This window comes from Myiozetetes cayanensis, unplaced genomic scaffold (genome assembly GCF_022539395.1).
Source record: "Myiozetetes cayanensis isolate MyiCay16 unplaced genomic scaffold, myiCay2020 scf2-11, whole genome shotgun sequence".
Taxonomy (NCBI): Eukaryota; Metazoa; Chordata; class Aves; order Passeriformes; family Tyrannidae; genus Myiozetetes; species Myiozetetes cayanensis.
In genome coordinates this window covers 80,442,696-80,466,406 of record NW_026087411.1, presented here as the reverse complement: position 1 = coordinate 80,466,406, position 23,711 = coordinate 80,442,696, and positions in this window count along the sequence as shown.

Below are 23,711 nucleotides of genomic sequence, written 5' to 3'. Positions count from 1 at the left end.
AGATCATGAGATAACACTCTTTACCGAAATAAATCTGATGCAGGCAGCCTTGCTCATGCATCCCTCACACACTTAGAATTCTCAGCACGGGTTACCTTGGAGGGTTAATGTCTGATTGCCTTGTTTTACAGTTCAGCCCTATTCTGTTCCAGTATTCCTGCAGAAAGTTTTCGTGTAGATGTTTTACAAGAGCATGGAATGTAAGAGGAGTATATATAGAAGTACAGAATATAAAATGTTAAAATTTGAGAGATTTCCCGTACGTGTTTGATGCAGATGTAAAAGAAAAACCTGGGTCCTACAGGCTTCATTACAATCAATGGTCTGAATTATGGGAAATGTAAGACTTTGCACTGTAAAAATGACATGATTTTTCTGAGACAGAATGGGATTATGGAAGGCAGAATTCTTTATGAAAATCAAGCACATTGTCTTTATGGTGCAAAATCCCCCATAAATGCAGGAATTTTTATTTATTTATTTATTTATTTATTTATTTATTTATTTAATTTATTTACAGTTTTGTCATTTGTATTGCTGTAGAGGTTTATCAAAAGTTTCAGAATTTTCTCTATTCACAGGTCTGGAACTTAGGTTTAATTATAAACTTTGCTGTCGAGCCTGACACACAAAGCTATAAACAAGAAAAAATTCTCTCTGAAACTCACCAAGCCATCTTTAGGTTTAGCACTGAACTTTGATGATTTTGAACAATTGGATGACAGGGATTCTTCACGATCTCTCAGCTCTGTGGGTCTGTAAACTTTGTTCTGTCTCTTGTTCAATTCACAGCAACAATACATTGTTTTGGCCTTTTACAGGAAAATTATATAGCTGAGATATCTGTTCAAGTGCATGGGCACCTTCAGTTTGTAGTTTGTTGGTTTTTTTTACAAGCAAGGATAACTAAACTTTTCTTCTACATGTAACATGCATAACAAATAAAGAATTAGATAATATTTCTGAGTGGCTTCAGATATATTTCATCTTGGGTCATTATATTTCTGTTTTCCCAAGAGCACAATACTAAATAGTAAAGGTTCATAGCAAAGAAAAACAAATAGAGGGTGTTTTTAAAACAATAATAAAACCTGCAGTGAACCAGCTTCAAGCACCCACTCAAGTAAAAAAAGTAAAAAAACCAGTTACTTAACATTTAGTGATCTAAAAAAGATTAGTTGACTCATAGTCAGCTTAAAATCTGTTGAAGATACTTTGGGCGTAGTATTTTAAGAGGAGGTTTCCTAAACACGTAATACTGTGATGCTTTCTACAGTACCTAACATGTAAGTATTGTCTTGAAAAGAGTAAAAAAGTTGAATTTTTCCTAGAGACATAATCACTGGGGGGGAAAAGAGGGTAAAAAATGTACCACTGTAACTGGGGAAACAAGAGATCATTGCGGAAGCATTTCTCTCCAGTCCTTACTAGGTGATGTCCTTGTCTTTGGCTCTTCCTATATTCTATTAACCTTCTTCAAAGCTACGTGTGGTTTTAGTTCTCATTTACACTCCTGTCACCATTATGACTGAGTACATTGTGCTGGCAATACCACAGGTATGAAGAGATGGAGATTTACCTCTAGGAATGTGATTCATTTGTTGAAATTTGGACATTGAGCTGAACTATTTATCTGCTTTCTAGCCAAGAAGGGGTAATTCTAAGCAACAATCCATCTTAGCATAACATAAAATAGATGCCTTCATAAGGATCAGATGAATCCTGCATATATCATTCCCTTGACAATAAAGGAGAGCCAGGTAATGAGCTCACACACAAATACCCATGGTATGGGCACCTACAGTGACCTAAGATGAATGTTAGTCACAGTTTCACCAATTTAATTGAACCCTCTGACCTTTACTTACCCATTAATACTCATTTTATCCCTGAATGAATCCTGCAAAGCAGAGACAATGGGATAGGACCCTTGAAAAGTGTTAGCTCTGCAAAGCACATAACATGCAGGATCTGTCCAGTGTCTTTGTACAGTGTCTTTGTGCAAATCTTCTACAGTCTTCTACCCGGGATTTCAAGAGTGCCATTAATTCCTTTCCTTATAGCTGGCAATTTCAGAGGCTGCTGAAGTGCAGGATGAACACCTGGTCTTCAGCAATAATAAAGGCTCCAGGCTGTATCAAAGGTCACAAAACCTGAGACTTGCTGAACTACTGAAAATACTTCAGAACATCCTTCTTTGCAGCCCTCTTTTAAAAGGAAAAAGAAGATTTTAGAGAGGGTGAATCTAGAGTTTTCCACAAATCCTGAGTAAATAGGTTTTAATATTCTTCCTTGAAGATGAGTGGGAGAGATGGGTAAAGAGGAGGGAAGGGAAATTCCCTCTTTTTTCCAGACGCAGATGGAGAAGGAACAGGACATCTGCTCATTCAGCAGGCTGCAGTAGTGGCTGCTTCCATGGAAGAGACCATCAGGAGGGTTTCTGACCTATTTGTGCCACGTGCTTTTATCTCCTGCTACTTACATGACCCAGTAATACTAGAGCAGAGGAAGTTATGGTGATTTGTTCAGCTGTCTAAATACCATTTCAGGGACTTCCCACTCACAGAGCTCAGGTACCTCACAGGCTAATCCCCAATCTGTGCAGCTGTGTAGGATGGTTAAAAGGCTTTTGCTTTAATATTACCATCCCATTCACTCAGCAAGTCAATTTTATTATGGTGGATTTTACTAGAAATACAATACTAAGGTCCTCATCCAGTGTAAGTCAGAATTATTTTATCGTAGGAGAAGAAACTGTGTGCAAAATGTAGGAAAGACGCCCTGTACTATTGTATCCAGTTTGGTGACACTTAGACCCAGTGGAAGCTCTAATGCCTTTTAGTTAGCAAGGCTGGCAGGAGAAAACTCAGTGAGAGACTCTGTGTGTGTGCATGTGCACAAACGTGCAATCGCACACATAGCGTGATGGAGATTTTAGAGATCCCGATTGCACAAACCAGGACAGCACCACAAAACTTGGGCATCATATGAAGATATGCTCACACAGTAACCCTCAGTGCTTTCTCTAGGCTTACCTAAACAGAAAAAAGTCTTCCCTTGATGTAGGATAGAACTAATTTGCTTAATATGTAAGGACCAGGAGAGCAACTGGTAGGAAAGATGCACATCATTGTGTGTATCTACTGAAAAGTCCCTCACTGTGGAAGGTGAGCATTGGCTATAGGACTACAAAAGGAATAAGTTATACTTTAATATGAATAAAGGTTTTAGAATTTGAATCTCAGAGAGAATCCTGAATATTTTTAGATTTCCCTTCCACAATTTTTGAACTCACGTAAAAGTGACAGACACAGATCATCACAACGTACACTGCTCCAACCCTCTTGCAACAAAGAGCCAACACAAAATCTTTCAGAACTGAAAACAGTCATTATTTCAGTCAATGTTTCTCCCTACAGTTCAGTACCTTCTGTGCTTTCAAGATGCATTTGATTGCTAGCAAAGATACATACATTTCTTCCATTTAATTCTTTAGCTTAAAAAAAGCAATGCTTTCACTGTCAGGGCATAAACTTTATATAAATATTATATTCTGCCTTCTGACAATTTTTTTTTTTTAAATTCTTACAGATGACTTGTAAGGTACATATTTCATTCCAGATTACTGTGCCATGTTTCTACAATGTAACTAACTGGTATTTGATTACCAGCTAGACAGCATTCTTGCCACAGATTATGAAGTTACAGCCAGACATAATACTAGTTCTACTATCAAAACCAATTATGGAACAATTCACCAGTCTAAACCTTTAATTCAACCCAATCTGTGCACACAGCAGAGAGGCTAACCTTTTTTTTTTTTTTTTAATTAAAAATCTTTCAGACCAAGAAACACGGTTAAATATGACATTGATTTTATATTCTTGCTCTCTGGCTTACTTTGGATGGCAGTGCTCAAGAGCATGCCAGGCAATACTTGTTTAATGTGATTTACATACTTAGTCTTCCATTTTTTCCGTCTAAAATCCAACTCATTCTGTCATTGGTATATATATCGAAAATATAAATCAATTCAGTAGTCAAGGGGATATATATTTAAAGAATTATTAAAATAAGCTATAATTTAATTCAGCAAGCTAACAGTTGGTAAAGGCTAAGTCTTATTTGCCTACTTACTACATTGCAATGAGATTAGTCACCTAACATAAGTAGGAGTTGGTTCTGTAACAAATCTACAAACACATAAAAAAAATTGAGTTAATCCTGAAATACCATTTTTAGCTTGTTCTCATTGTGTCTCTTTAATATTATAGAGGTCTCCTAGTAGTGACATTTTTACCCTTGGCTCTCCTGCTTTTTGAGAGATGAAGTCAGCCCTTCATCTGAATGATTTTTTCATAGTTTAATATCCTCATCAGTTTTACTTGAAAGCTAGGCTAAAAAAAATGAATAATAAATTTGATGAGAGCTGGTTAGAGAAAGTATTGCATTGAATCTGGATTGCTCCCAGCTGTCTTAATTGAACAAAGGGAAATTTTCCAAATACACCTTCCATATTGGCTGACTGCCTTAGAAGTTCTCTGAAGATAGAAGAAAAAGTCCTTCATTTCCAGATTAAAATACATTTCACTAAAAAAAACCCAAACTATTAAAATTTGCCATATGAAATTGGACCAGAAATAATGCAAACCAGATTATTTCATTACAAGCTGGCATTTGAATTAAGCTATATTATGTGTCTGTTTTGGTGTTGGAATAGATAACAGGGTTCTGGGTTTTGTCATTGTGTAGTTTTGTGTACAGATAAAACTCTCATTTTTAAAAGCAAAAGTCCTGGTTTTTTTTGAGAAGGTGTAAATTGGCAAAAGTACTATTACCATTTCCTAGTGATGTGGAAGTCAGAATGCAAGGTCTGACCCCAGACTGAAGCTGGGGCTGCCAATACCCAAAAGCAGCTGGGAGAGAGATGACTGGTGGCATAGAAGAGTCAACTGGAGCTTGAGTTATTTGAATATAAACCCAAGATGCAATGTTTCATTAGGCTGCATCATCCTTTCGATATCCTTGGTCTATTGTGGCCACAAGTCTGCACAGCCAGGTTTTCCAGCAGCAGCTGAAGGGTGATACAGTAGGTAAGTTGATGACTATCAGTTATATTGGTGCTTTCTGAGAGTGGGATAGGGTTTGTTCATCCCTAAACTGCCAGGGAATTCCCTCTGGTGGTGAGAAAGGACTGTAGGAGAGGCAAATTCAAGGTGGTGGCAGCAAAACCTTACAAGGTTTTTCAGGAAAATGGCCGAGGAACTGCAGCGCAGTGGTTGTTAGAAGTTGTTAGCAACCCTCTGTCATGTGCGTTTTGAAGCACAATATCCATGCATCGCTTTGCAAAAATCCCTTTAAAATTAGCATATTCTGATTTTACCTGTTACGGCACTCCTAGAACGTGGTCTGCCAAATCCCACCAGTGGGATGTCAAGGTGGTGCTGGTGTAATTTGAAGGCAGCAGTCATGTCTAAAACAGCGTGTGCTCCACCATGAGACACCAAAGATTTTTCCATATGGAAAGTGTACCAGCTTCTCAGGAGCAGCAGGAACATGTGATTTTCATAATAAATATGCCTGAGCAGAGAAAGATAGCACTAAAAGTACCTAGTTAAAACAAAGGGGAGTTAGTGATTATTATTTACACGTGACATTTCAGTCTGCTCACAACACCAAACTGGCTTATCTTCTCTACACGTAATTCCCTGTACTTGTCACATAAATTGCAAGTTTGTGGAAGCTGATATTTACCATGTATGGCAATTAAACCCAAATTACACTGAAAAATTAGTATACATAGAATTTAGTTTGCAGAGGTAAGTAATAAAAGAATGTTTTTAAGGAGCTGTTCAGGCTCTTAAAAGTTAGGGAGTGCCAAAATTAGAAGAGCAACTCAAATTTAGCTCACTTGTAAGTATGGTTAGTAATACCATACCTACTGACATAGTCACATGGCTTTCCCACAGCACACCTGTCTCATTTGTCAGGAGGATGGACAGACCTCACTGAGGGCAAGCTAATCAAATATTCCACTTTCAGTAAGCTCAAGCCTTACTTACACGTTATTAACACAATTACTCAAATCCTCTATTGAATTATTAATCTCCTCATGAGATTTACTGTGATGATCTCTTTGCAATATTATCACTGTTTACCAACTTTATTAATGTATCCTTACAGCTCAGTTTTGAGGTTATTCTTCCCCTAATTTTCTGCCCAGGGACCTGAGACAGAGAGATCGAAAGAACGGATGTTAAAACCAGAATTAACAAGTATTATTTAAATTTGTGCGCCCAATTTTAGAAACTCAGAACCTGATTTTTTTTAATGTGTTCAAATTTCAGCCAGCAGTTTTAAGTGCAGCTGTGAATGTTCAGCCCTGTTCTAATTTAGATCCAGATGTCTCCCGTTGGGCCACAAGAAAATGAAAAATGACAGAGGTGAGGATAGCATCAATCTCTCCAGGGCAGCATTCAATTGCTTGCAGTCCCCTGCCTCATTTTCTGCACATTTTATGACTTCTGGAGCTTGTGAAGCAGGAGTCACGCTGACAACAGCTAGACCAGCTACATGACCCTGAAACCCTTTTTAATTATATGATTGCAGATAATTTTTTCACAGCTATTTCTGCTTATTCAGTGCAGAGAAAGAATGATCCTCAGAAAAATACTGAAATGCAAACAGATAAGGTTGCATATGCACTTTTCCCAACTACTGAGAGCCTGACTTTGCAAACTCTGACTTCTCTAGTACATCAGAGCACTAACATCCTAAGAACATCCTCATGCAAAATATTGAAATTATTTCTCAGTAATTTCTTAATAAATTAAATATTTCTTAATATTTAGGATTATTAACAGAATTAAATATTTCTTAATCAAATGCCTTTAAGGCCTTTTTCTTTTTTTTTTTTTCCTTTTTTTTTTTCACTGCTATGCCCTAGAGAAGATTGGTCTTGTGGTGAAAGCCTAAGGCAAGAAAATAGGAAATTTATTTCCAGAATCAGTTCTGCCATAGACTTTCTTAGTGACCTTGGACACTCCTTATCCTTGCTGTCATTCCCTTTCATCATCTTGAGGTTTGGACTAGCACAAGGGCTGCTTCAGGGTATTTTTGTGGAGCTCGACTCATTATTCTTGGTAGAGGGTCAGATTCTCAGGTAGAATGTGCTGTGAAAGTGTGAAGTACTGTGCAATAGCATGCTGCAACAGAAGTGTTAAACATAAAGTGGTGTTATGAAATATTAATAATGGTAATTTATTGCATTAGAAGATAAGCCTTTAAAAATTGTTTACCTACTATTCACGCTATCTTTATTAATGTCATTATTTTGCCTTGGCCTGACCATCATGATCAGGTACCAAGGCCCTAATGGCTAGTAAAAAATCTCCAGCATCACTGCCTGGCTTCAAAGCTGTATTACCCAGAACACCAAGTGAATACATAAAGCTTGCCTTTAACTGGGATGACTCAGAGTCCAAACAGAATTTCATAATAGTTTGATGTATTTAAGATTCTGCTTCTGGCCAGTTCTTTACCTTTTCCATTCTCTGCTATAACCTTATCTTAGAATAGAATCATGGAATAGAATCATAGAATCAGATGGGTTGGAAAGGATCTCTGAGATCGTCAAGTCCAACCCTTGATCCACTAGCACCACAGTTACTAGACTATGGCACAGTGTCAATCAGCTGGAAGGCAGGAGGGCTCTGCAGAGCGACCTGGACAGGCTGGAGAGTTGGGCTGACTCCAATGGGATGAAGTTCAACAAGGCCAAGTGCTGGGTCCTGCACTTTGGCCACAACAACCCCTGCAGCGCTACAGGCTGGGCACAGAGTGACTGGAGAACAGCCAGGCAGAAAGGGACCTGAAAGTTTGGATTGACAGGAGGCTGAACATGAGCCAGCAGTGTGCCCAGGTGGCCAAGAAGGCCAATGGCATCCTGGCCTGTATCAGGAACAGTGTGGCCAGCAGGACAAGGGAAGTGATCCTTCCCCTGTACTCAGCACTGGTGAGGCCACACCTTGAGTATTGTGTTCAGTTCTGGGCCCCTCAGTTCAGGAAGGATATTGAGGTGCTGGAGCAGGTCCAGAGAGAAGCAATGAGGCTGGTGAAGGGACTTGAGCACAAATCCTATGAGGAGAGGCTGAGGGAGCTGGAGTTGTTTAGCCTGGAGAAGAGGAGGCTCAGGGAGACCTCATCACTCTCTACAATTGCCTTTAAGGAGGTTGTAGCCAGATGGAGGTCAATCTCTTCTCCCAGGCAACTATCAGTAGGACAAGAGGGCACAGCCTTAAGCTCTGCCAGAGGAGGTTTAGGTTGGATATTAGGAAGAAATTCTTTACAGAGAGGGTAATCAGGCATTGGAATGGGCTGCCCAGGGAGGTGGTGGATTGTCCGTCACCAGAGGTATATAAGAAGAGACTGGATGTGGCACTTAGTGCCATGGTCTAGTAACTGTGGTGGTAGTGGATCAATGGTTGGACTTGACAATCTCAGAGGTCCTTTACAACCCATCTGATTCTATGATTCTGTGATTCTAAAATACCACTAACGAATATTTAGACAGGATCAAGAATAAGCCAGATGCAGCATTTCAGACTTATCCTTGGGAATTACTATCAAATGTGAATATTTCTAATGGGGATGCATGGCTGCAGCATATGCAATGCTCTGTGTGTTCTATAACAGATCTATAACACACCTGGTCTGAAGAAGACAAGGACTAGCAATATGATAATGATGAGGACTGGGCTATCTTACACATTCATCAGAACTATTTAGTTACCTGCACCAAAACATATTTTAATATAGCTCAAAGTACTTTTATACATCTGGGAACAAAGTACACAAACTGTGCCTTTATCAGGGACATATTCAAGAGAGGATGTAAGGACCACAGCAGACAAGCAGCTCACTGGGAGAACCCAGCACTACTACACATAATGTGCACAGATGAGGTTCCAACTAGCAGAAGCATAGAAAGATAATGCTGTAGGTGGAGCTGGTGAGATGGACACTGAAACACTGCAGAGTCCTTTGATCATCTTTAGAACACAGGGGAGAATGCAAGCAAAAGGAACAGAAATTAGATAATTTCTGCCAAAGGATCAGAAATTGTAGTTATTACTCGGTGTATGTTAGAATTTTAAAACCAGATTGAATTACAGTAAATTGGCATATTTCTGGGGAAAATATGAAAGGTGGGATAAGGCTCTTCAATTTGCAAAGAAAAACTATGAAAATATCAGTGCCTGGAAATTTAAACTGGGAAAGCTTAATAGGATAAGATGCAGAATTTTTTTTTTTTTTTTTTTGTGAGCTGGTAACTAATCATGGGAACATGTCACCACCAGGGATGGTGGTTGATTTTCTGTCCTTTAAGAGTCACAGCTTGGATGCCATCTGGAGGATAGGCAGTAGTCCAACACAACATCAATATCAATGATACACAGGATGATCTAATGATCCCTTTTGGCCTGATACTCAAGGAACTGAAGTTCACAGGAGTTCTGTCACTGACCTTAGCAAAGGCAGGATTTCATCTTCTGTTCCCAAGGCTTTAATAATGGAAGAGGTATTGGTTACCTCTGCTCAAATGAAGGGAGGCAAAGTGATGTGCAATACCATGAAGGAAAGCTGCCAACAGAAAGCAGCAATAATGCAAGTTGAAACCAACTACTTTTTTTTTTTTTTTTTTAAGTGAGCATTTTCTGCATTTCAGCTGCATAGTCTCTTGAAACACATCTGTGTGGTCAGTTCTAATTATAGAACACTTCTGGGACATAACTCTGCATACAGTGTGAACCAGGGCTGCATCTCAGGCTTTGAAAAGCAGCAGATGAGAGGGCAGATCCTAGTGATCCAGATTTTGCAAAAATAATGGATGCAATATTGGTAATTGAAGGAGAAGGAAGTTGTCAAAGATGGGTCAAATTGAAGGTCAGCTGTGTTCTCAGTGAAGGGAAGCAGGATTAACAGCAGTGGATAATTCTGGACTCTGGAGATGACTGCATCTCTGTCAATGAGCCAAGAGAAAAGATAGATTCTTCCACTTCAGCGGAGTTGACTATAGTCTCTTCAGAAACTGGCCTATTTGTATAGCTGTATTTAGATATCTTGCCAGAAGTGAGGCTGCTGGCTCTGTACTAGTTTCTTTTAATAAGACATGTTCAAATGTTACAAATCAGCAAATTTTCTTTTTGTCTCTTTTGGAGGGGGGGGTGCAGGGGGTGGGAAGCACCACAAGAGCAGCATACTCTGCACGTAAGTGGCTGCTCAGTTATTTGACCCCTTCTATGGTAAGAAGAGACAAAACATTTTCTATAATAAAATATATTCTGACTTTAAAGGTCAAGTACAGGAAATACTCTGATAATACTGAAGGCACTGAAAGTATACTTTTGATTTTCCTGTTTTCATTTAGATTTGCATTTTGAGGCACTGTTTAACAAAATGCAAGAAGTCCCTCTAAGGCATAAACACAATCCAGTAAAATATGGATGTATATTCAAGGTGAATGTACACCTACAAGCAAAACCACAAACACATAATTGATCAAAATGTCTGTGAAGTATCCCATAAATGGATTTCAACATCAACTACTTTTGATAGTGAGTATGTGCAGTGAAGCCATCAGAATAGTCAAACAATAACGCTTTAGCTCTTTGAAAGTGGAGAGAAAACAAAAGCATAAGTGGGTGGGTTCCAGGTTATCCACTCTCCCTGCTATACGCCTTTCTTATTCAGAAAACCCTTAAAATCCCAACTGAGTTTGTAGAAAAGATTATTTAATGTCCTGTAACAAAGATTATGTGAATACCCTACTGATACACTTGTATTCACTATCATGTTTGATTTGCATAAAGTTGCACTGTTTTTTTCACGATAATTAGACCTAGGACATATGAATTTTGCATTGCTCTTTCTGACATGACCTGTGATCTAAAGGATTCACTTAATCTCAATGCTTCTTCACTCCCTTATACAAACCAAAACAGGTTTTCCTTCCTGTTGAAGTAAATGGACTTATAATTGCCAAATATTACAATTCTGTCATTTGAAGACCAAATCCGTCATTCCAGTTGTACGTTGCTCAGGCGAGCTTCAGTGTTACTACCTTAAAAATAATGGCATTTGTAAAGCTTAAAGCAGTATTTCCCTGCCTATGTATTGATCGGTTTGGTTTTCAAAAGTCAGACACCTCTTCGAGACATCTACACACCATACCCAAATAATGCCAGTTGTGCCATACCAAAAGTCACTTCAATGAAAATATCTGTCTTGAGGATATGCATTTATTTTTTTTTCCCTACTCCCCAGCTACATTTATTGCTTTCTATTAAATATATATATATATCACACACTTTAGACAACTGGCATTGTTTTATTACATTTGGTTCCTATGGATCCTGCAATACTTGGAAGCCATAACTCTTTCTGAGTATCATCATTTTCAAAAATCCAGGGAAGTAATTTAGAGCTTATTGGCAAAGCAAACATCATAAATAGTGAGGAGTTTTCAAATTCTGAACCTTGAAGACCCTGACTAGTAAAATTCTGGTCCATGGGTAGTCTAAAGCAGTGTTATTATCAATGTGAAACAGCTGAGCTTACTCAAAATACAGGAACACATCTCCCATCCCCTTTCTCTGTGTCACACATAATACATGCAGATGCACAACATCTTCACTTGAGTATTACATCAGAAACCTCACTGATGGTGTCAGGAGATGCTCTGCATGAGTAAACATCAGATGACTGAAACTATACATACAGATCTCTAGACAATTTTCGAGTAATTTGGCCATTTAAATAATCACTTAAAATACTCTTCTTTCAAATTCAGTAGCAGTTCCCACAACCTAAACTGACTAACCATCACTGCAGCCATTAATTAGAATCAGTAGAAATAATTGGTGCAATATTATGAGTAATATTCTGAAATCTGTTTTCTGTAGACTGCACCAGCTGTTTGTGGTTCTGAGTAGCTCAGAGAAGAGAGCAATCCTATCAGTGGAATCCAGCTCCAGGTCAATACACCTGAATTTAGGTTGTCTACTGTTGCCCACACACGGGCATCTAGAACCTTTTGGACATCCCTTGGGAGTCCTGCTGGGCCACTTTAGCTCTTGCTGAAGAAGGGTTTGGGTCTCCTGTAGGTCCCACTGTCACACATGGCAGCTCTGTGTGGGTAAGTGAGATACACAGGGGCATCTTAATGACACAAGGTGCCTGTGTGTGGGTGCTGCATCCCACTCCTGCCCTCTCTCAGTGGCTGTGGGTGTTCGGATGCTTGGCCCACACGTAGACTTAGACATGTAGGCATCTATGTGCAGGTGTTGGCATCCTTTCCTGTATTCCGTCTCGGAGAGAGACTGATTTCAAAGGTTGTTTAGGCATTCCCAGGGTTGGTCCTAGCTTTCATGTGCTCTACACTTCTCCAGAAATACTTTGTGAAGCCTCACAGCTGTCCACAAATACTGAGTCAGACAAAGGAACTGAAACAAGACAGAGAAGAGAGGAGACAGAGACCTCTGCCTTGAGATGGGCAAGCTCTCCAGGCACCACTGAATGCCCCCCAGAGAGAAGCTGCTGCAGGGGCAGGAGTCAATAGGCAGCATTTCTGACATTGCTTGCCAAGAGACGGACTCACAGACACATTACAGCGTGGCTGGGGATGTGCTTATGCACTCAGTGGTTTTTACATCTGAGAGTCATCTTTGCAAAGCCATGATCATGGCCAGACAGCATCCCCAAGACAACGCAATGACCTCTGGCTGTGGCACTGACACCTCTGGCTGTCTTTCCTTGAGTTTGCATGGGAACAAAAATGGAATGCACACAGCAACTGACATCTGTTTTCTTCATTCGTTTAGAAAAACATATGCTGCATCTTCTCTAGTACTGTGCTTCCTTTTCTCCAGTAAAGTTTCCCAACTCCATACCCCAAATTTATATTCTGTTCTTCGGATACAAAGGCCAAGCTGAAAAGTATTTAGCAGCTCCAGAAGGTACTAACAGCCTCGAGGAGCTCACTGGTAGCATCCAACAGCTGACAGAGAAGTGATATGTGAATACCCATAGATAGATTTATAGGTGTATTGTCTATCATGTGTCGTTGCTGACTTCATTAAACCATGTGGTTTAATGCCTGTCTTTCTAAAATGATCCTGGGGTGTGTGAGCGAGGATCTGGCCATAGATGGCACCAAACAACCACGAGCGGAGCAATCCCTTTTGCTGATGGAGCAGCCGGCGGAGGCTCCACCGCGGGGCAGCCCCAGCAAATAGACTGCCTGCCATGTGATGCCCGAAATGTAACAACTTCTTCTAAGAAACGAATCTGTATATCCCATCCCCTCACCCCCATTAAATAGCCTTTCTGAGCGTCACAATTATTCTTCCTGTTTAATTCCCTCCCTCCGGCCGGGGTTATTTCCTTTTAAATACAGTAGCAGATAAAAAGCCCTACCACCGTCGTGGATGAAGCATGTTGGCATTTTGAAAGAACGTGGGAAGGGACCAGTGCTGCTCTGAAGACCCAGCAGTCTGAAAAGGCTGTTGCATAGGATTGTGTGTCATGAAGCCTAATTTTTGCATTTTCAAGCCATTAGGTAATCTTATTCATAAACTGATGAAGCTCTATTTTAAAGTCTGATTACTAGGTTTTATTCCAACAAAGTTACCTGGATGATTTCTTCTCCTGTACCTCTCTGAAGCTTAGAAAGCTTTTGATTTCCAGCCTAGAATTATTTGTAATTTTTTTTCATTCCTGTACCAACTTTGTGTTTTAGCTTAAATACCTCTTCTTTCTACTCTGTATTACCTGCTCGACAGAGCTTCCCATCATACCCATCATCAGACTGGCTCTGAGCCACGTGATCACAGGTTTGGGAGAAAGACATTTGATCCTCTGTCCTTCACCTCCACACCTTGAAAATATGCCCATAGATTTTCCTTGTCTCCCAACAAAACACCCATCTGCCACTGGGACTGGAGCATCATAGACTGGGTAAAGGGCTTATGAAGACATCAGCTTGATGAGGGCCATCTGGAGGGCAACAGTCAGGTGAGGTTAGGAGAGGGATGAGTAAGGAGTAAACAGGAAAGGAAAGAAGTGAGGTGATGCAATCTCTAAAGAAGAGGTGATTGGGTTGAGCAGTGGATGCAGATGGCTTACGGCAACTGTCTCCTGAATAACTTTAAAGGCTTTTGTCATTGCTTGTTGTGACCACACCAGGGAGACTAGAAAACAGGCATTTTTGGTCACATGTGAGGTCAAGGCCTTTCTTAATTCACTTTGCACTCTTACCTGTTTTCCTGGAGTCTTGCCATTAAGGTCATCAGTCTTGCCCAGCTTGCTAGCCAGGTGCTCCCCTGACCAACCGGTGTCTCACAGCTGTGTGCATTTTGGAGCACACCCATTCCCCAAGCCTGACCATTAAACTGGATCCCAGTGCTGGTCCTCTGTTATTTCTCAGAGTACACTCTCCAATAATTTGCTTGCCTTCAAGCACAGAGTGCTGTTGTTCTCCATCCATCCCTCCTTCTCTCCTCTCCTCAGTTTTACGGCCACCTTGAAACTCCTCTCACTGTGCCTTCCTTGCACTTGAGCTAATAGTTTTTTCTGTTCGGAAGGCTCATTAAAAACTTTGCAGAGGTCCAGTCAGGCTTCTCTCCTCTCTGAAATAGGTAATTGATTTTGAAATGAGGAATGTTAGACTAAGTTAAAAGAAGAACCTGATGAACTGACAACACTGGAAGTTCATTTGCAATACATACCCAAAGGTGGGCAATTTGTACCCGAGCGTAGCTACTATATTTTGGTCCAGCTTTACTACTCTCTTTGCAAACTTAATTGCATGCACTGAAGTGATATTTTATGTATCCTTAGTTAAGAACAGGGGATAGGAAGTTTGCATGTTGCTGAGTCAGAATGTCTGCTTTCATAATCCTCAACTCAGATGTACAGTAATACACCTGAGAGGACTCCTTTCCTGTGATTACATAGCCATTTCATTTTAGTCCATTACTATTGACTGATACTGAGTGATTGCTTCTGGGATGAAAAAGGGAAAAGTACTACATGAATATGAAAACAAGATAGTCAGATTTATTTTGCAAACACAAATTTGGATTTTTAAGACTTTATTCTGGTCTCTCATTAAACATAGATTATGAATTCCAGAGATCGAGGATTTCTTGTGTATCCTGTAGAATACTTTAGCTATTAAATCAATTATAATTCTTTTGGGAGTTTTGCCTTGGGAAAGGTGGAACACAAAGTGCAGAACTAGAATATTAAAAAGGCTCAACTGGTTCAGACCAAAAATTCATATAGGATCTGCATCCTAAGAGAAGGAAAAAGGATAGGGGAACATGAAGAGATACTTTATATTTGTAGCTTTCAGGAATCTTGCATTTGTTTTGGTTCATGTTCTGCTTGTGCTCAACTAGTTTTAATGTTGTAGTAAAATGCACTTTTAGAAGCTACATCTTGTTAAATAAGTGAGGGTTAATATGTCTTATTACTTAGACATTTCATGTCCTTGGCATCTCTTTCTTTCTCTCCACCATGAGATGGTGGCAAAGCTAATGTAGTCTCAAGGCTTCTGACTAACACTAACATTTATTTGAGGAGATGCATAAATTATATATAAAATTGATAAACTGATATTCAGGCTCAAATTTTACAGCTTCTTCTCTCATTTGGCATAAAGTAAAATATCCTAAGCATCTCTTTTCTAACATATTTGCTACTGGGCATACATGATTATTGTGGTATGTCCAAGTAACAGCTGTATTCCATGCTCACAAGTTTTCTGAATTTGTATAAGTACATTTTCTCCTTTAAAGTATATTTCTCCATTACCATCCAACAGAAGGAAATGTTGATTAATATCAGCTCACTACATGGAAAAGAAAGGTGAGATAGCTAAACTGATCACTATCCTTATCTGAGCCTGCTGGAATTAAAAAACCTTTTTCTATCCTTCTTTCAACTTGTTTAATAATGTAATAGCAATTTTGGTTTGTAGCTTTCCCTGAACTTCATCTATCCTTCCATTCCCTTTAGCTATTGAGTCTTTTTGTCTTCAGATTTGCTTTTCCATATTACCAGTGACTCCCTCTGAATTAAGAAAAAAGAGAATATTTTCAGCTTCAATTTGGAATTTATTTTCTATACTCTCATAGAAATTAAGTTGAAATGAGAGTAGCAGATAAATTTATCCACAGATCCCAGGACACTTAGTATCAAACTCATGCCTTTCAGATACACTAAATATTACCTGTTTTCCAAAACCTAGGAGCAGGTTTTGTATGGCCTCAGGCAATAAAACCCTACCCACATGCACAGGGAGGTAGAAAGTTCCCAGCATGCCTGAGCTCACAGAAAATGAAAAGACTCTCCTATTGGGCCCCAGAGGGATTTGGAGCACGTACTGATGGTGGCATGGAGGGTGTTATTTTTTCCTGACCCTGAATCCTTGAAGCATGAGATTTGATTATAATCACTGTCCTGTTGGCAGAGCTGCAAAATTTACGAGTATTAAGAGCACGGCAGAAAGTTTCCTTTTCTCTGTAGAAGACCACCAGTGGGTACATAGGGTGATCCCTGGATTTCAAATGCACACACACAGACATGCAGAGCTTTCCCTATCACACCCAGAAGCAGAAGGGAGACAGCTAGTTCATCTGAAAGCATGAGCAACATCTCTTTCTTTCCTGGATAAAGTGTTCAGTCATTCACCACTCTCTCTGTTCAGCTAAGCTCAGATGACAATCTCTGGACCACATTTTGTTCCTATTTTCCAGGGTGAAACCACTGCAGCTTCTCCATATGAGACATGGTTTTAGAATCGTCTCCCATCTTCCTTTTGGGAAAGGTTTTTCCTAATCTCTGAATTACTTGTGGATCTCTTCCCAAGGCCAGTGCAGTGTAGACTCTTTGTCAGCTGGGTTGCACAGCGAGCAGGTTTGCCCTCTAACTTACAGGCCACCTTCCTCCTTACAGCTGCAGAAGCAGTGGTACACCATGATTTGTCTTCTCTTTCATTTTTTTTTCATTTCATTCTCCTCACAGTTGCTCATTTTCAGCATGTCCTCTAACACCGAAAATGTGTAGAAATATGCTTTTTCCCCCAGTAAGTGGGTCTTTCTTTTGTAGACATTAGAACAAACCCTACTGTAACAGGACCATGAACACAGTAGCTGATTCCCAGTACATGTCAACAATGCACTCTTCTGAGATCCAAAATCTTGCCAGCAAACACTTTGTGACTCATCCTGTGAATCATCAACATAAATGCTGAGTAGCCTTGGACCGGAATGTGAATGCTGGGAGACCCATCAAAACCTGCCTAATTCATTGGAGATCAACATTCTCATCTACCTTGAGACCAGGCTGTAAATGACTGGATTTACAATTTGCCTTCTCTCACCAGATAGAAGTTTTTTTATAAAAGTATATAAATAAATAATATAAATTAATTATATTAATATATTTTATATATTTTATATATTAATATTTTTAATAGATATATGTCACTATTGCCCAAACTGTAGCCAAGTCAAATTTGATTTGAGAAGATCTACCTACCATGAATGAATGAATGCAATGAAACCATGACATTGATTACTTGCTTTTTTCATGGAATCTTTATGGTTGGAAGAGACCTTCAAGATCATCCAGTCCAACCATTCACCTGGCACTACCACTGTAACTCCTAAACCATATCACCCAATGCCACATCCAGATACCTTTGAACACATTTTTAGCCTCAACTTTTTGCTGCTGCATTCTTAAAGTAACCATTTCAATGTTTTACCTATTACCTTCCATATATTTTCCCCATTTTTAATATTGAAAATGAATAAATTGATATATTTCTATACATTTAAATATTGTTAGTAATTGCAAAATCTCTTAATTTATTTCCTTTAAAATCCTAGATTTAAAATTCATATGACTGTATATTTGAAAATGTTTAAATTCAGTATGCACCACTTTGAATTTTTCCATGTTAATTTTATAAAAACAAAAAAGAAAACTGTGCTAGCTGAAGATTTGTTGCTGTAGTTTGTATTTTTCTTTTTCCCAATATAGGCTGAGCACAGAGCTGGTCCTTTCCTAAAATCTACAGAGAAAATATGAGCTTCACGTGAGAGCTTCATTCAAAGGCTTTTAGGAAGCAGCTTTGGGAAGTCCTCTGGGTCTCTGCAGTGGTGGTTGTTTGGGGCCACCTGCACATTCCTCAGTGTACTGCACCTTCCTCAATGTACTGCACATTCCTCAGTGCCTGCCACACTCACCAATGCCCACAGCACACTCTTGGCTATTTCATCCTTAGCTTCCTCTTGAGAAACAGCCACAAACTGAATACATTTCAGCTCCATGGGTTGCAGGTTTTGAGTTTGCATCCTGATGACATGTTACTCAACAGATCATTTTTCTAAGCATTTAGGGAGCTGCAAAGAAAGAAACCTTTCTGGTCTTAGTACTTTAACAACTGTTTAATGATGCACTTTATGTATCTCTACTGCTACCTTTGCTCTATGGGTTTTCTTTCCCCAACACTTAATTCTGATATTCAGGGTGTATTTTGGCCCTACAAAATTTAGCAAAATTCATGTATAATCTCTCACTGCTACGTTCTCAGGGAAGTTACATAATACTAAGCAGAAAGACTAAACATGAACCCATTTTTCATAATTAATAGCCATGTCCTCAGTACAGATGAGAAATGCTAAAATATATTGATTAAATGCTGGCATATGTTTGTCAAGCATGTCAATCAACTGAAGAGCAATATAATCATAAACATATAATTAGAGGTGAATTGTTCATCCCAAAGGAGCCAAGCCAGCCCTTTAAGAAACTGCAAAACCTGAGAAGTCTCACCAGTGTTGGAGCCGTGCACAGGCTGAGTGCAGTTACTGATCCTCCATGAGAAACCATGACTCGAGAATTACTCCTCAGTGGCAGTTGGTTCAGAATTAATGATTTGGTTTTAGTAAGTTTAAAAAAAGATTTTAATCTCTAACATGTCTAAGCTAGTAGAGAAGGAAAATAGAATAAGCATTAAAGTACAGAACATGCTCAAATTAAACATTATCACTAAAAAGCTTTTTTAATCAAGTGTCCAGTGTAAATAAGTCTGCAGTAGGACAAGCTGAATGGGCATTTCTGAGACTTTCTGCAAGGCTGAGAAGCTGTAAAATATGATTCCTGATTTGTGACATGACAGAGCTTCATTTTTTTTTGTCTTAGGTGCTCCAATACCTTGTGTGTCCTGGACTCCACTAAAGTTAATTAGGGCAGATTTAGAGGGGAGATTTAATTAGAGGTCTGGAATCTACATTTTTTTTACTTCTATGTTAGATTCAGTTACTAATTTGCCATTTTTCAGATTTCTAATTTCTTCTTCTTCATATCATAAAAAACCATAAAAATTTAGAAAAAGACAATGATAGAAATGTAACACATGTAGTTGTACTTGAACAGCCTGCAAACCCCAACTTTAATGCTTTAGTGATTGTGACAAATGTGAGATGATAAAAAACTTAAGGATAAAATGCCTGTCAGGCATTTTATGCCCCAAAATGAAATTTTCAGGACATTGCTTTATTTTTCTGCTGTTAAAACTAGTTGAAAGAAAACAGGATCTCTGTTTCTTAAGACTTTGTTTCCTTCCACTGTTTCTTTCCTTTACTAAACTGCATATTGTAATCCTGTTGTCATCACAATCTGTCGTGGGAATATGATACGATGCCGTTCTCACTGACGGCAAAACTCATTTTGACTTAGAAACACAGGGAACCACATTGTATAACCTCTTTCCTCAGTTTATACAACATAGAGTCAGCTCTAAGGTATCAAATGGGTAGAGAGTAAAACACTGAGTTCTCAGATAAGGAAAATAACTAGAAAGCAGAATGTTCTAGCAGAATGTAAAAGAGAAATAATCTCAAGTTGGGTTTTTTTAAGAGTGTTAGTACCCCTTACTTACTGAAAGCTAGTTCATTCACCAAGCTCAATGTGCTCAAATATCTTATGTAAGGCTCTTCAGGCTTTAGATACAAATTCAGAGATTGTGAAAAAAAAATTCATCCTAGGCTCTATGCTTTCTGCATAACATTGTGCAAGGTGTCCTGCAGAAGCATGTGATCTGAAATGGCATGATCCCCCAGTCAGAGGGGCACCAGCAGTGCTCAGAATAGCATGGTTCATGGCAATGCAAAGGGATGCTCTGGGAATTGAATGAATCCTCAGGACTAACCTTATGTCATTTGCTTTCTATACAGGGTTTCATATAGTTTCATCATGAAGAAATCTTGGCCTGATTCAATCCCAACTGCTGTTTTCCTCCACTGCCCTCTAGTTAAAGCAATATTAGCACAGGCAGTGAAATTTGGCTCATGAGTGTTGATATCTAACTTTAATCAATTTAAAAATTGAAAAGAAAAAATCAAAACATCAATAACTCTACAGATTTTTTTTAATAGACACAAAGGATCTTTATCAGAAGGGAAAGGTTATATGAGAAATAATATACAGGTTATTGGGTGCAATACAGTGATCTGCAGATTTCCCACTATTCTTTTTGTGCACCCAGAACAAGGAATGTACTCTCAATCTGTTCCTATTTTTCATGATGGAAATACGCAGCCTAAGAAGAATGTTACACAAAAATCTCCTTGGATTCGGAGAGAACATAAAGATCATTCTCTAAATGACTGCTCATCCTGAATCTCTCCATAGGTGCTGCCCAACAGAAAGACAAGCAGTCTCTATACTTACAACTAATCATACCTGTAAAGCATATATTTTTCTCACCTCATTTTGTGCATTTTGTCAATTGAAGGTGCAGCAAGATCTGCTCAGTGGATTGCTGAGGTTACTAAAACACACTCTCAAGGTTTACAGAAAGGAAGAAAAAAGTGAAAGGTTTCATACTACCAACACAGATAATGAGGGAAGAGATCCAGACAGCACACATTCTGCTTATTTTCTCTGCTGATCTCTAGAGAAAAAGCAGGTCATTCTCATATTGATGAAATGCCAACAGATGTAGTTAAAACTGGAACTCCAGGAGGAAAAAAGATATTGTTGGAAATGCTTCTGCACAAGGAAGTCTTGAAAGCAAAGGAAAAAAAAGACATATAAGTTTGAGTTACAAAGTACATTTTCACTACCTAATCCGTGAATGAGGATCTTTAGAATAGTGCACCTTTCCTACTCCCAGGATAATTATGCCAACAGATGTTGCCAATAATCAGGATAATCATGCCAATGAATTATGGTTATGCATCTGACAGGAACCTCCTCACATGGACTGCAGGCAGAGGTTTCAGTGCTAAGGCACTCACACTCAATGGCTGTGCCCTCTTCCTGCCAGCTCAACACCTCTGCTCCTCATCTGCCTGCTTTTCCTGCTAGCCCCTCTCCAGGTATTTCTCCATACATCCCGCTCCTTACACTCATTTCCCCAGCTGATGTAGCTGATGTGCTGAGAGGGCTTGGGTTCCTAGTGTTTTCTCGTGACCTGTTCACCTCTGCAGATTCAGGAGATACTCTCCACTATCTTATGACCAGTGAATCCTCAAATATTTTTCTGTACAACAGACAGGGGACTCAGAAACATTCTCCCTCCCCCATCAGGATGGCCTGTCACTTCTTGATTAGGGCATTTTCTGGGGTAGTTGAAAACCTAAGTTTTAGCTCTTTCAGCCTGAGATAACAGTTAAACAGATATATCCTGGTGCAGAGCACAGTTGAGATCTCCCATATGGTTTATGAGGATCAACAACCTCATTTCAGCTGAGAAAGACGGCAGATAAAATGGACATATCCCACAGCGGGTCATGGTCTGTCCTGCCTTATCCCTGAATTTAGCACTCCAAATGCAGTGATTTGTTTTTCTGCTTAGTTCAAGATACACAACTCTGTGGATATGAATAGGAAGTTCGTGTGCACATTACGTCCACAACATTTCTAATTGTAATATAATTTTGAGTTTCAGGAAGGCTGGTCAGATGAGAAAATGTAAAGGGAACTGATCCTGATGATAACGATAAGGACAACTAACTAACAAAGGGGTGTTCAGTGTTTTGCTCGTGTTCTCTCAGACAACGGCCTGATAATAAAAGGCAACAAAAGAAACATGATGAATGAGAGTGGAGCTCCAAAGAGGAAACAAAACACAGTTGCAAACAAAGATAGTGAAATAATAGGGATCCTTTAAACCAGTTGGCGCTTTCCCGCAGAACCTAGGACTCAAAATTCACATAGGCCAGAAAACATGACTGTTAAACATGTATGTATTTCTAAACAAGGTGTACCTTGGAGTCAGGAAAAGGGTAAGGACTGGATGATTTGCTGACTCAATGGAACATCAATTGGGTCAATTCAATATGAGCCTTCAGTGCTCATAAAACTTCAAAGACTTATTTAAATAATAAATCCTAGCATGTATTTCAAAATAAAAATAATCTTGGCTAGAAGCATTTCCCTGTTCCTAGATTTTGCAAAGTAAAATTTGCCACCTAGCAGTAGAACACAAAATAGCAAGCAGAAAAGCTCAACAGGTGAATCTGTGGTTTCCATCATCAGTTTAGATGAAATAGAAATAATAAAAAAGTATCAAGGCAAGTAACAAGGCCAAAGCTGTGCATTTTTCAGTGCAAACAGATGCAAGTGATTTTGTTTCCTTTTACAAAAACACTGACAATTTAGAAACCTCTTGAGCTTTCTCTTTCTCCATTGTAATAAAAGACATAAGAAACAACAGCAAAAATCCCATTTTACCATATTTGCACTGCTGAGTTTAAACATGGTTTAATTAAAAAACGAAAATTACTGCATTTCTGATGCATCATTGGGCCGGTGTGAAGGCACTGATTCCCACAATGCTCCAAAGATGTGTTGCCTAAAATCCCTAGGGAAGCATTTCACACACTCCAGCAGGCCTGTAGGACCTCAGCTATGCTGCCACTTTACCACTTTACCACATTGTTGCTCCCAAATCCTCTTCCTGTGAGTGAGTTAACATATAAGATGCTGTTCTGTCTGAGTCCGCCCTGAGCACAGCCCTTCTTCCCCAAGAGACCCAGGAGCATCAAACCTGTGAGATCGTATGGCATTTCAACAGCAGAAGGATGGATCAATTCTTGTACTGTTCCTGTGAATCCCCGCCTGCCCACTTCAAACACCGATCAGCAGTTAAAAGCACAACACAAATGAAGGGAATTCTGAAGAGTGGAGTGTTCCACAGCCTCTGGGAGAGAAAGGTCTGCTGGGGCAGGGTCAGCAAGTGGCTGATCTGGCACAGAGATGCAGTCAATGCTGGTGTGCCAATGTTGGCCCTTATTGATCAATATATGAACTCACACATAACTATGCACATGTGTGCTTACATGTGACTTTTACATACTTGTGTAAGAAGTAAATTAAGTCGATACAAACTTGGAAAAAAAAGTAACTCTAGCCCCTCCAGCCTGGCAGGGGGGCTGTAAAAATCTGACCTCTTTGTCAGTGCAGAATAACTGCAGATATAAGTTCTAGTTATTTGGGGGGTTGGGTTTTATTTACCTTTGTTTATTTTCCTCTTTTTTTAACTATGGGAGGATTATCTAGAGGCTTCTCAGCACAGATCTCCCTCTACTTATCCTAGAGAAATCATTTCCCATATTCACACAAAAGGTTCC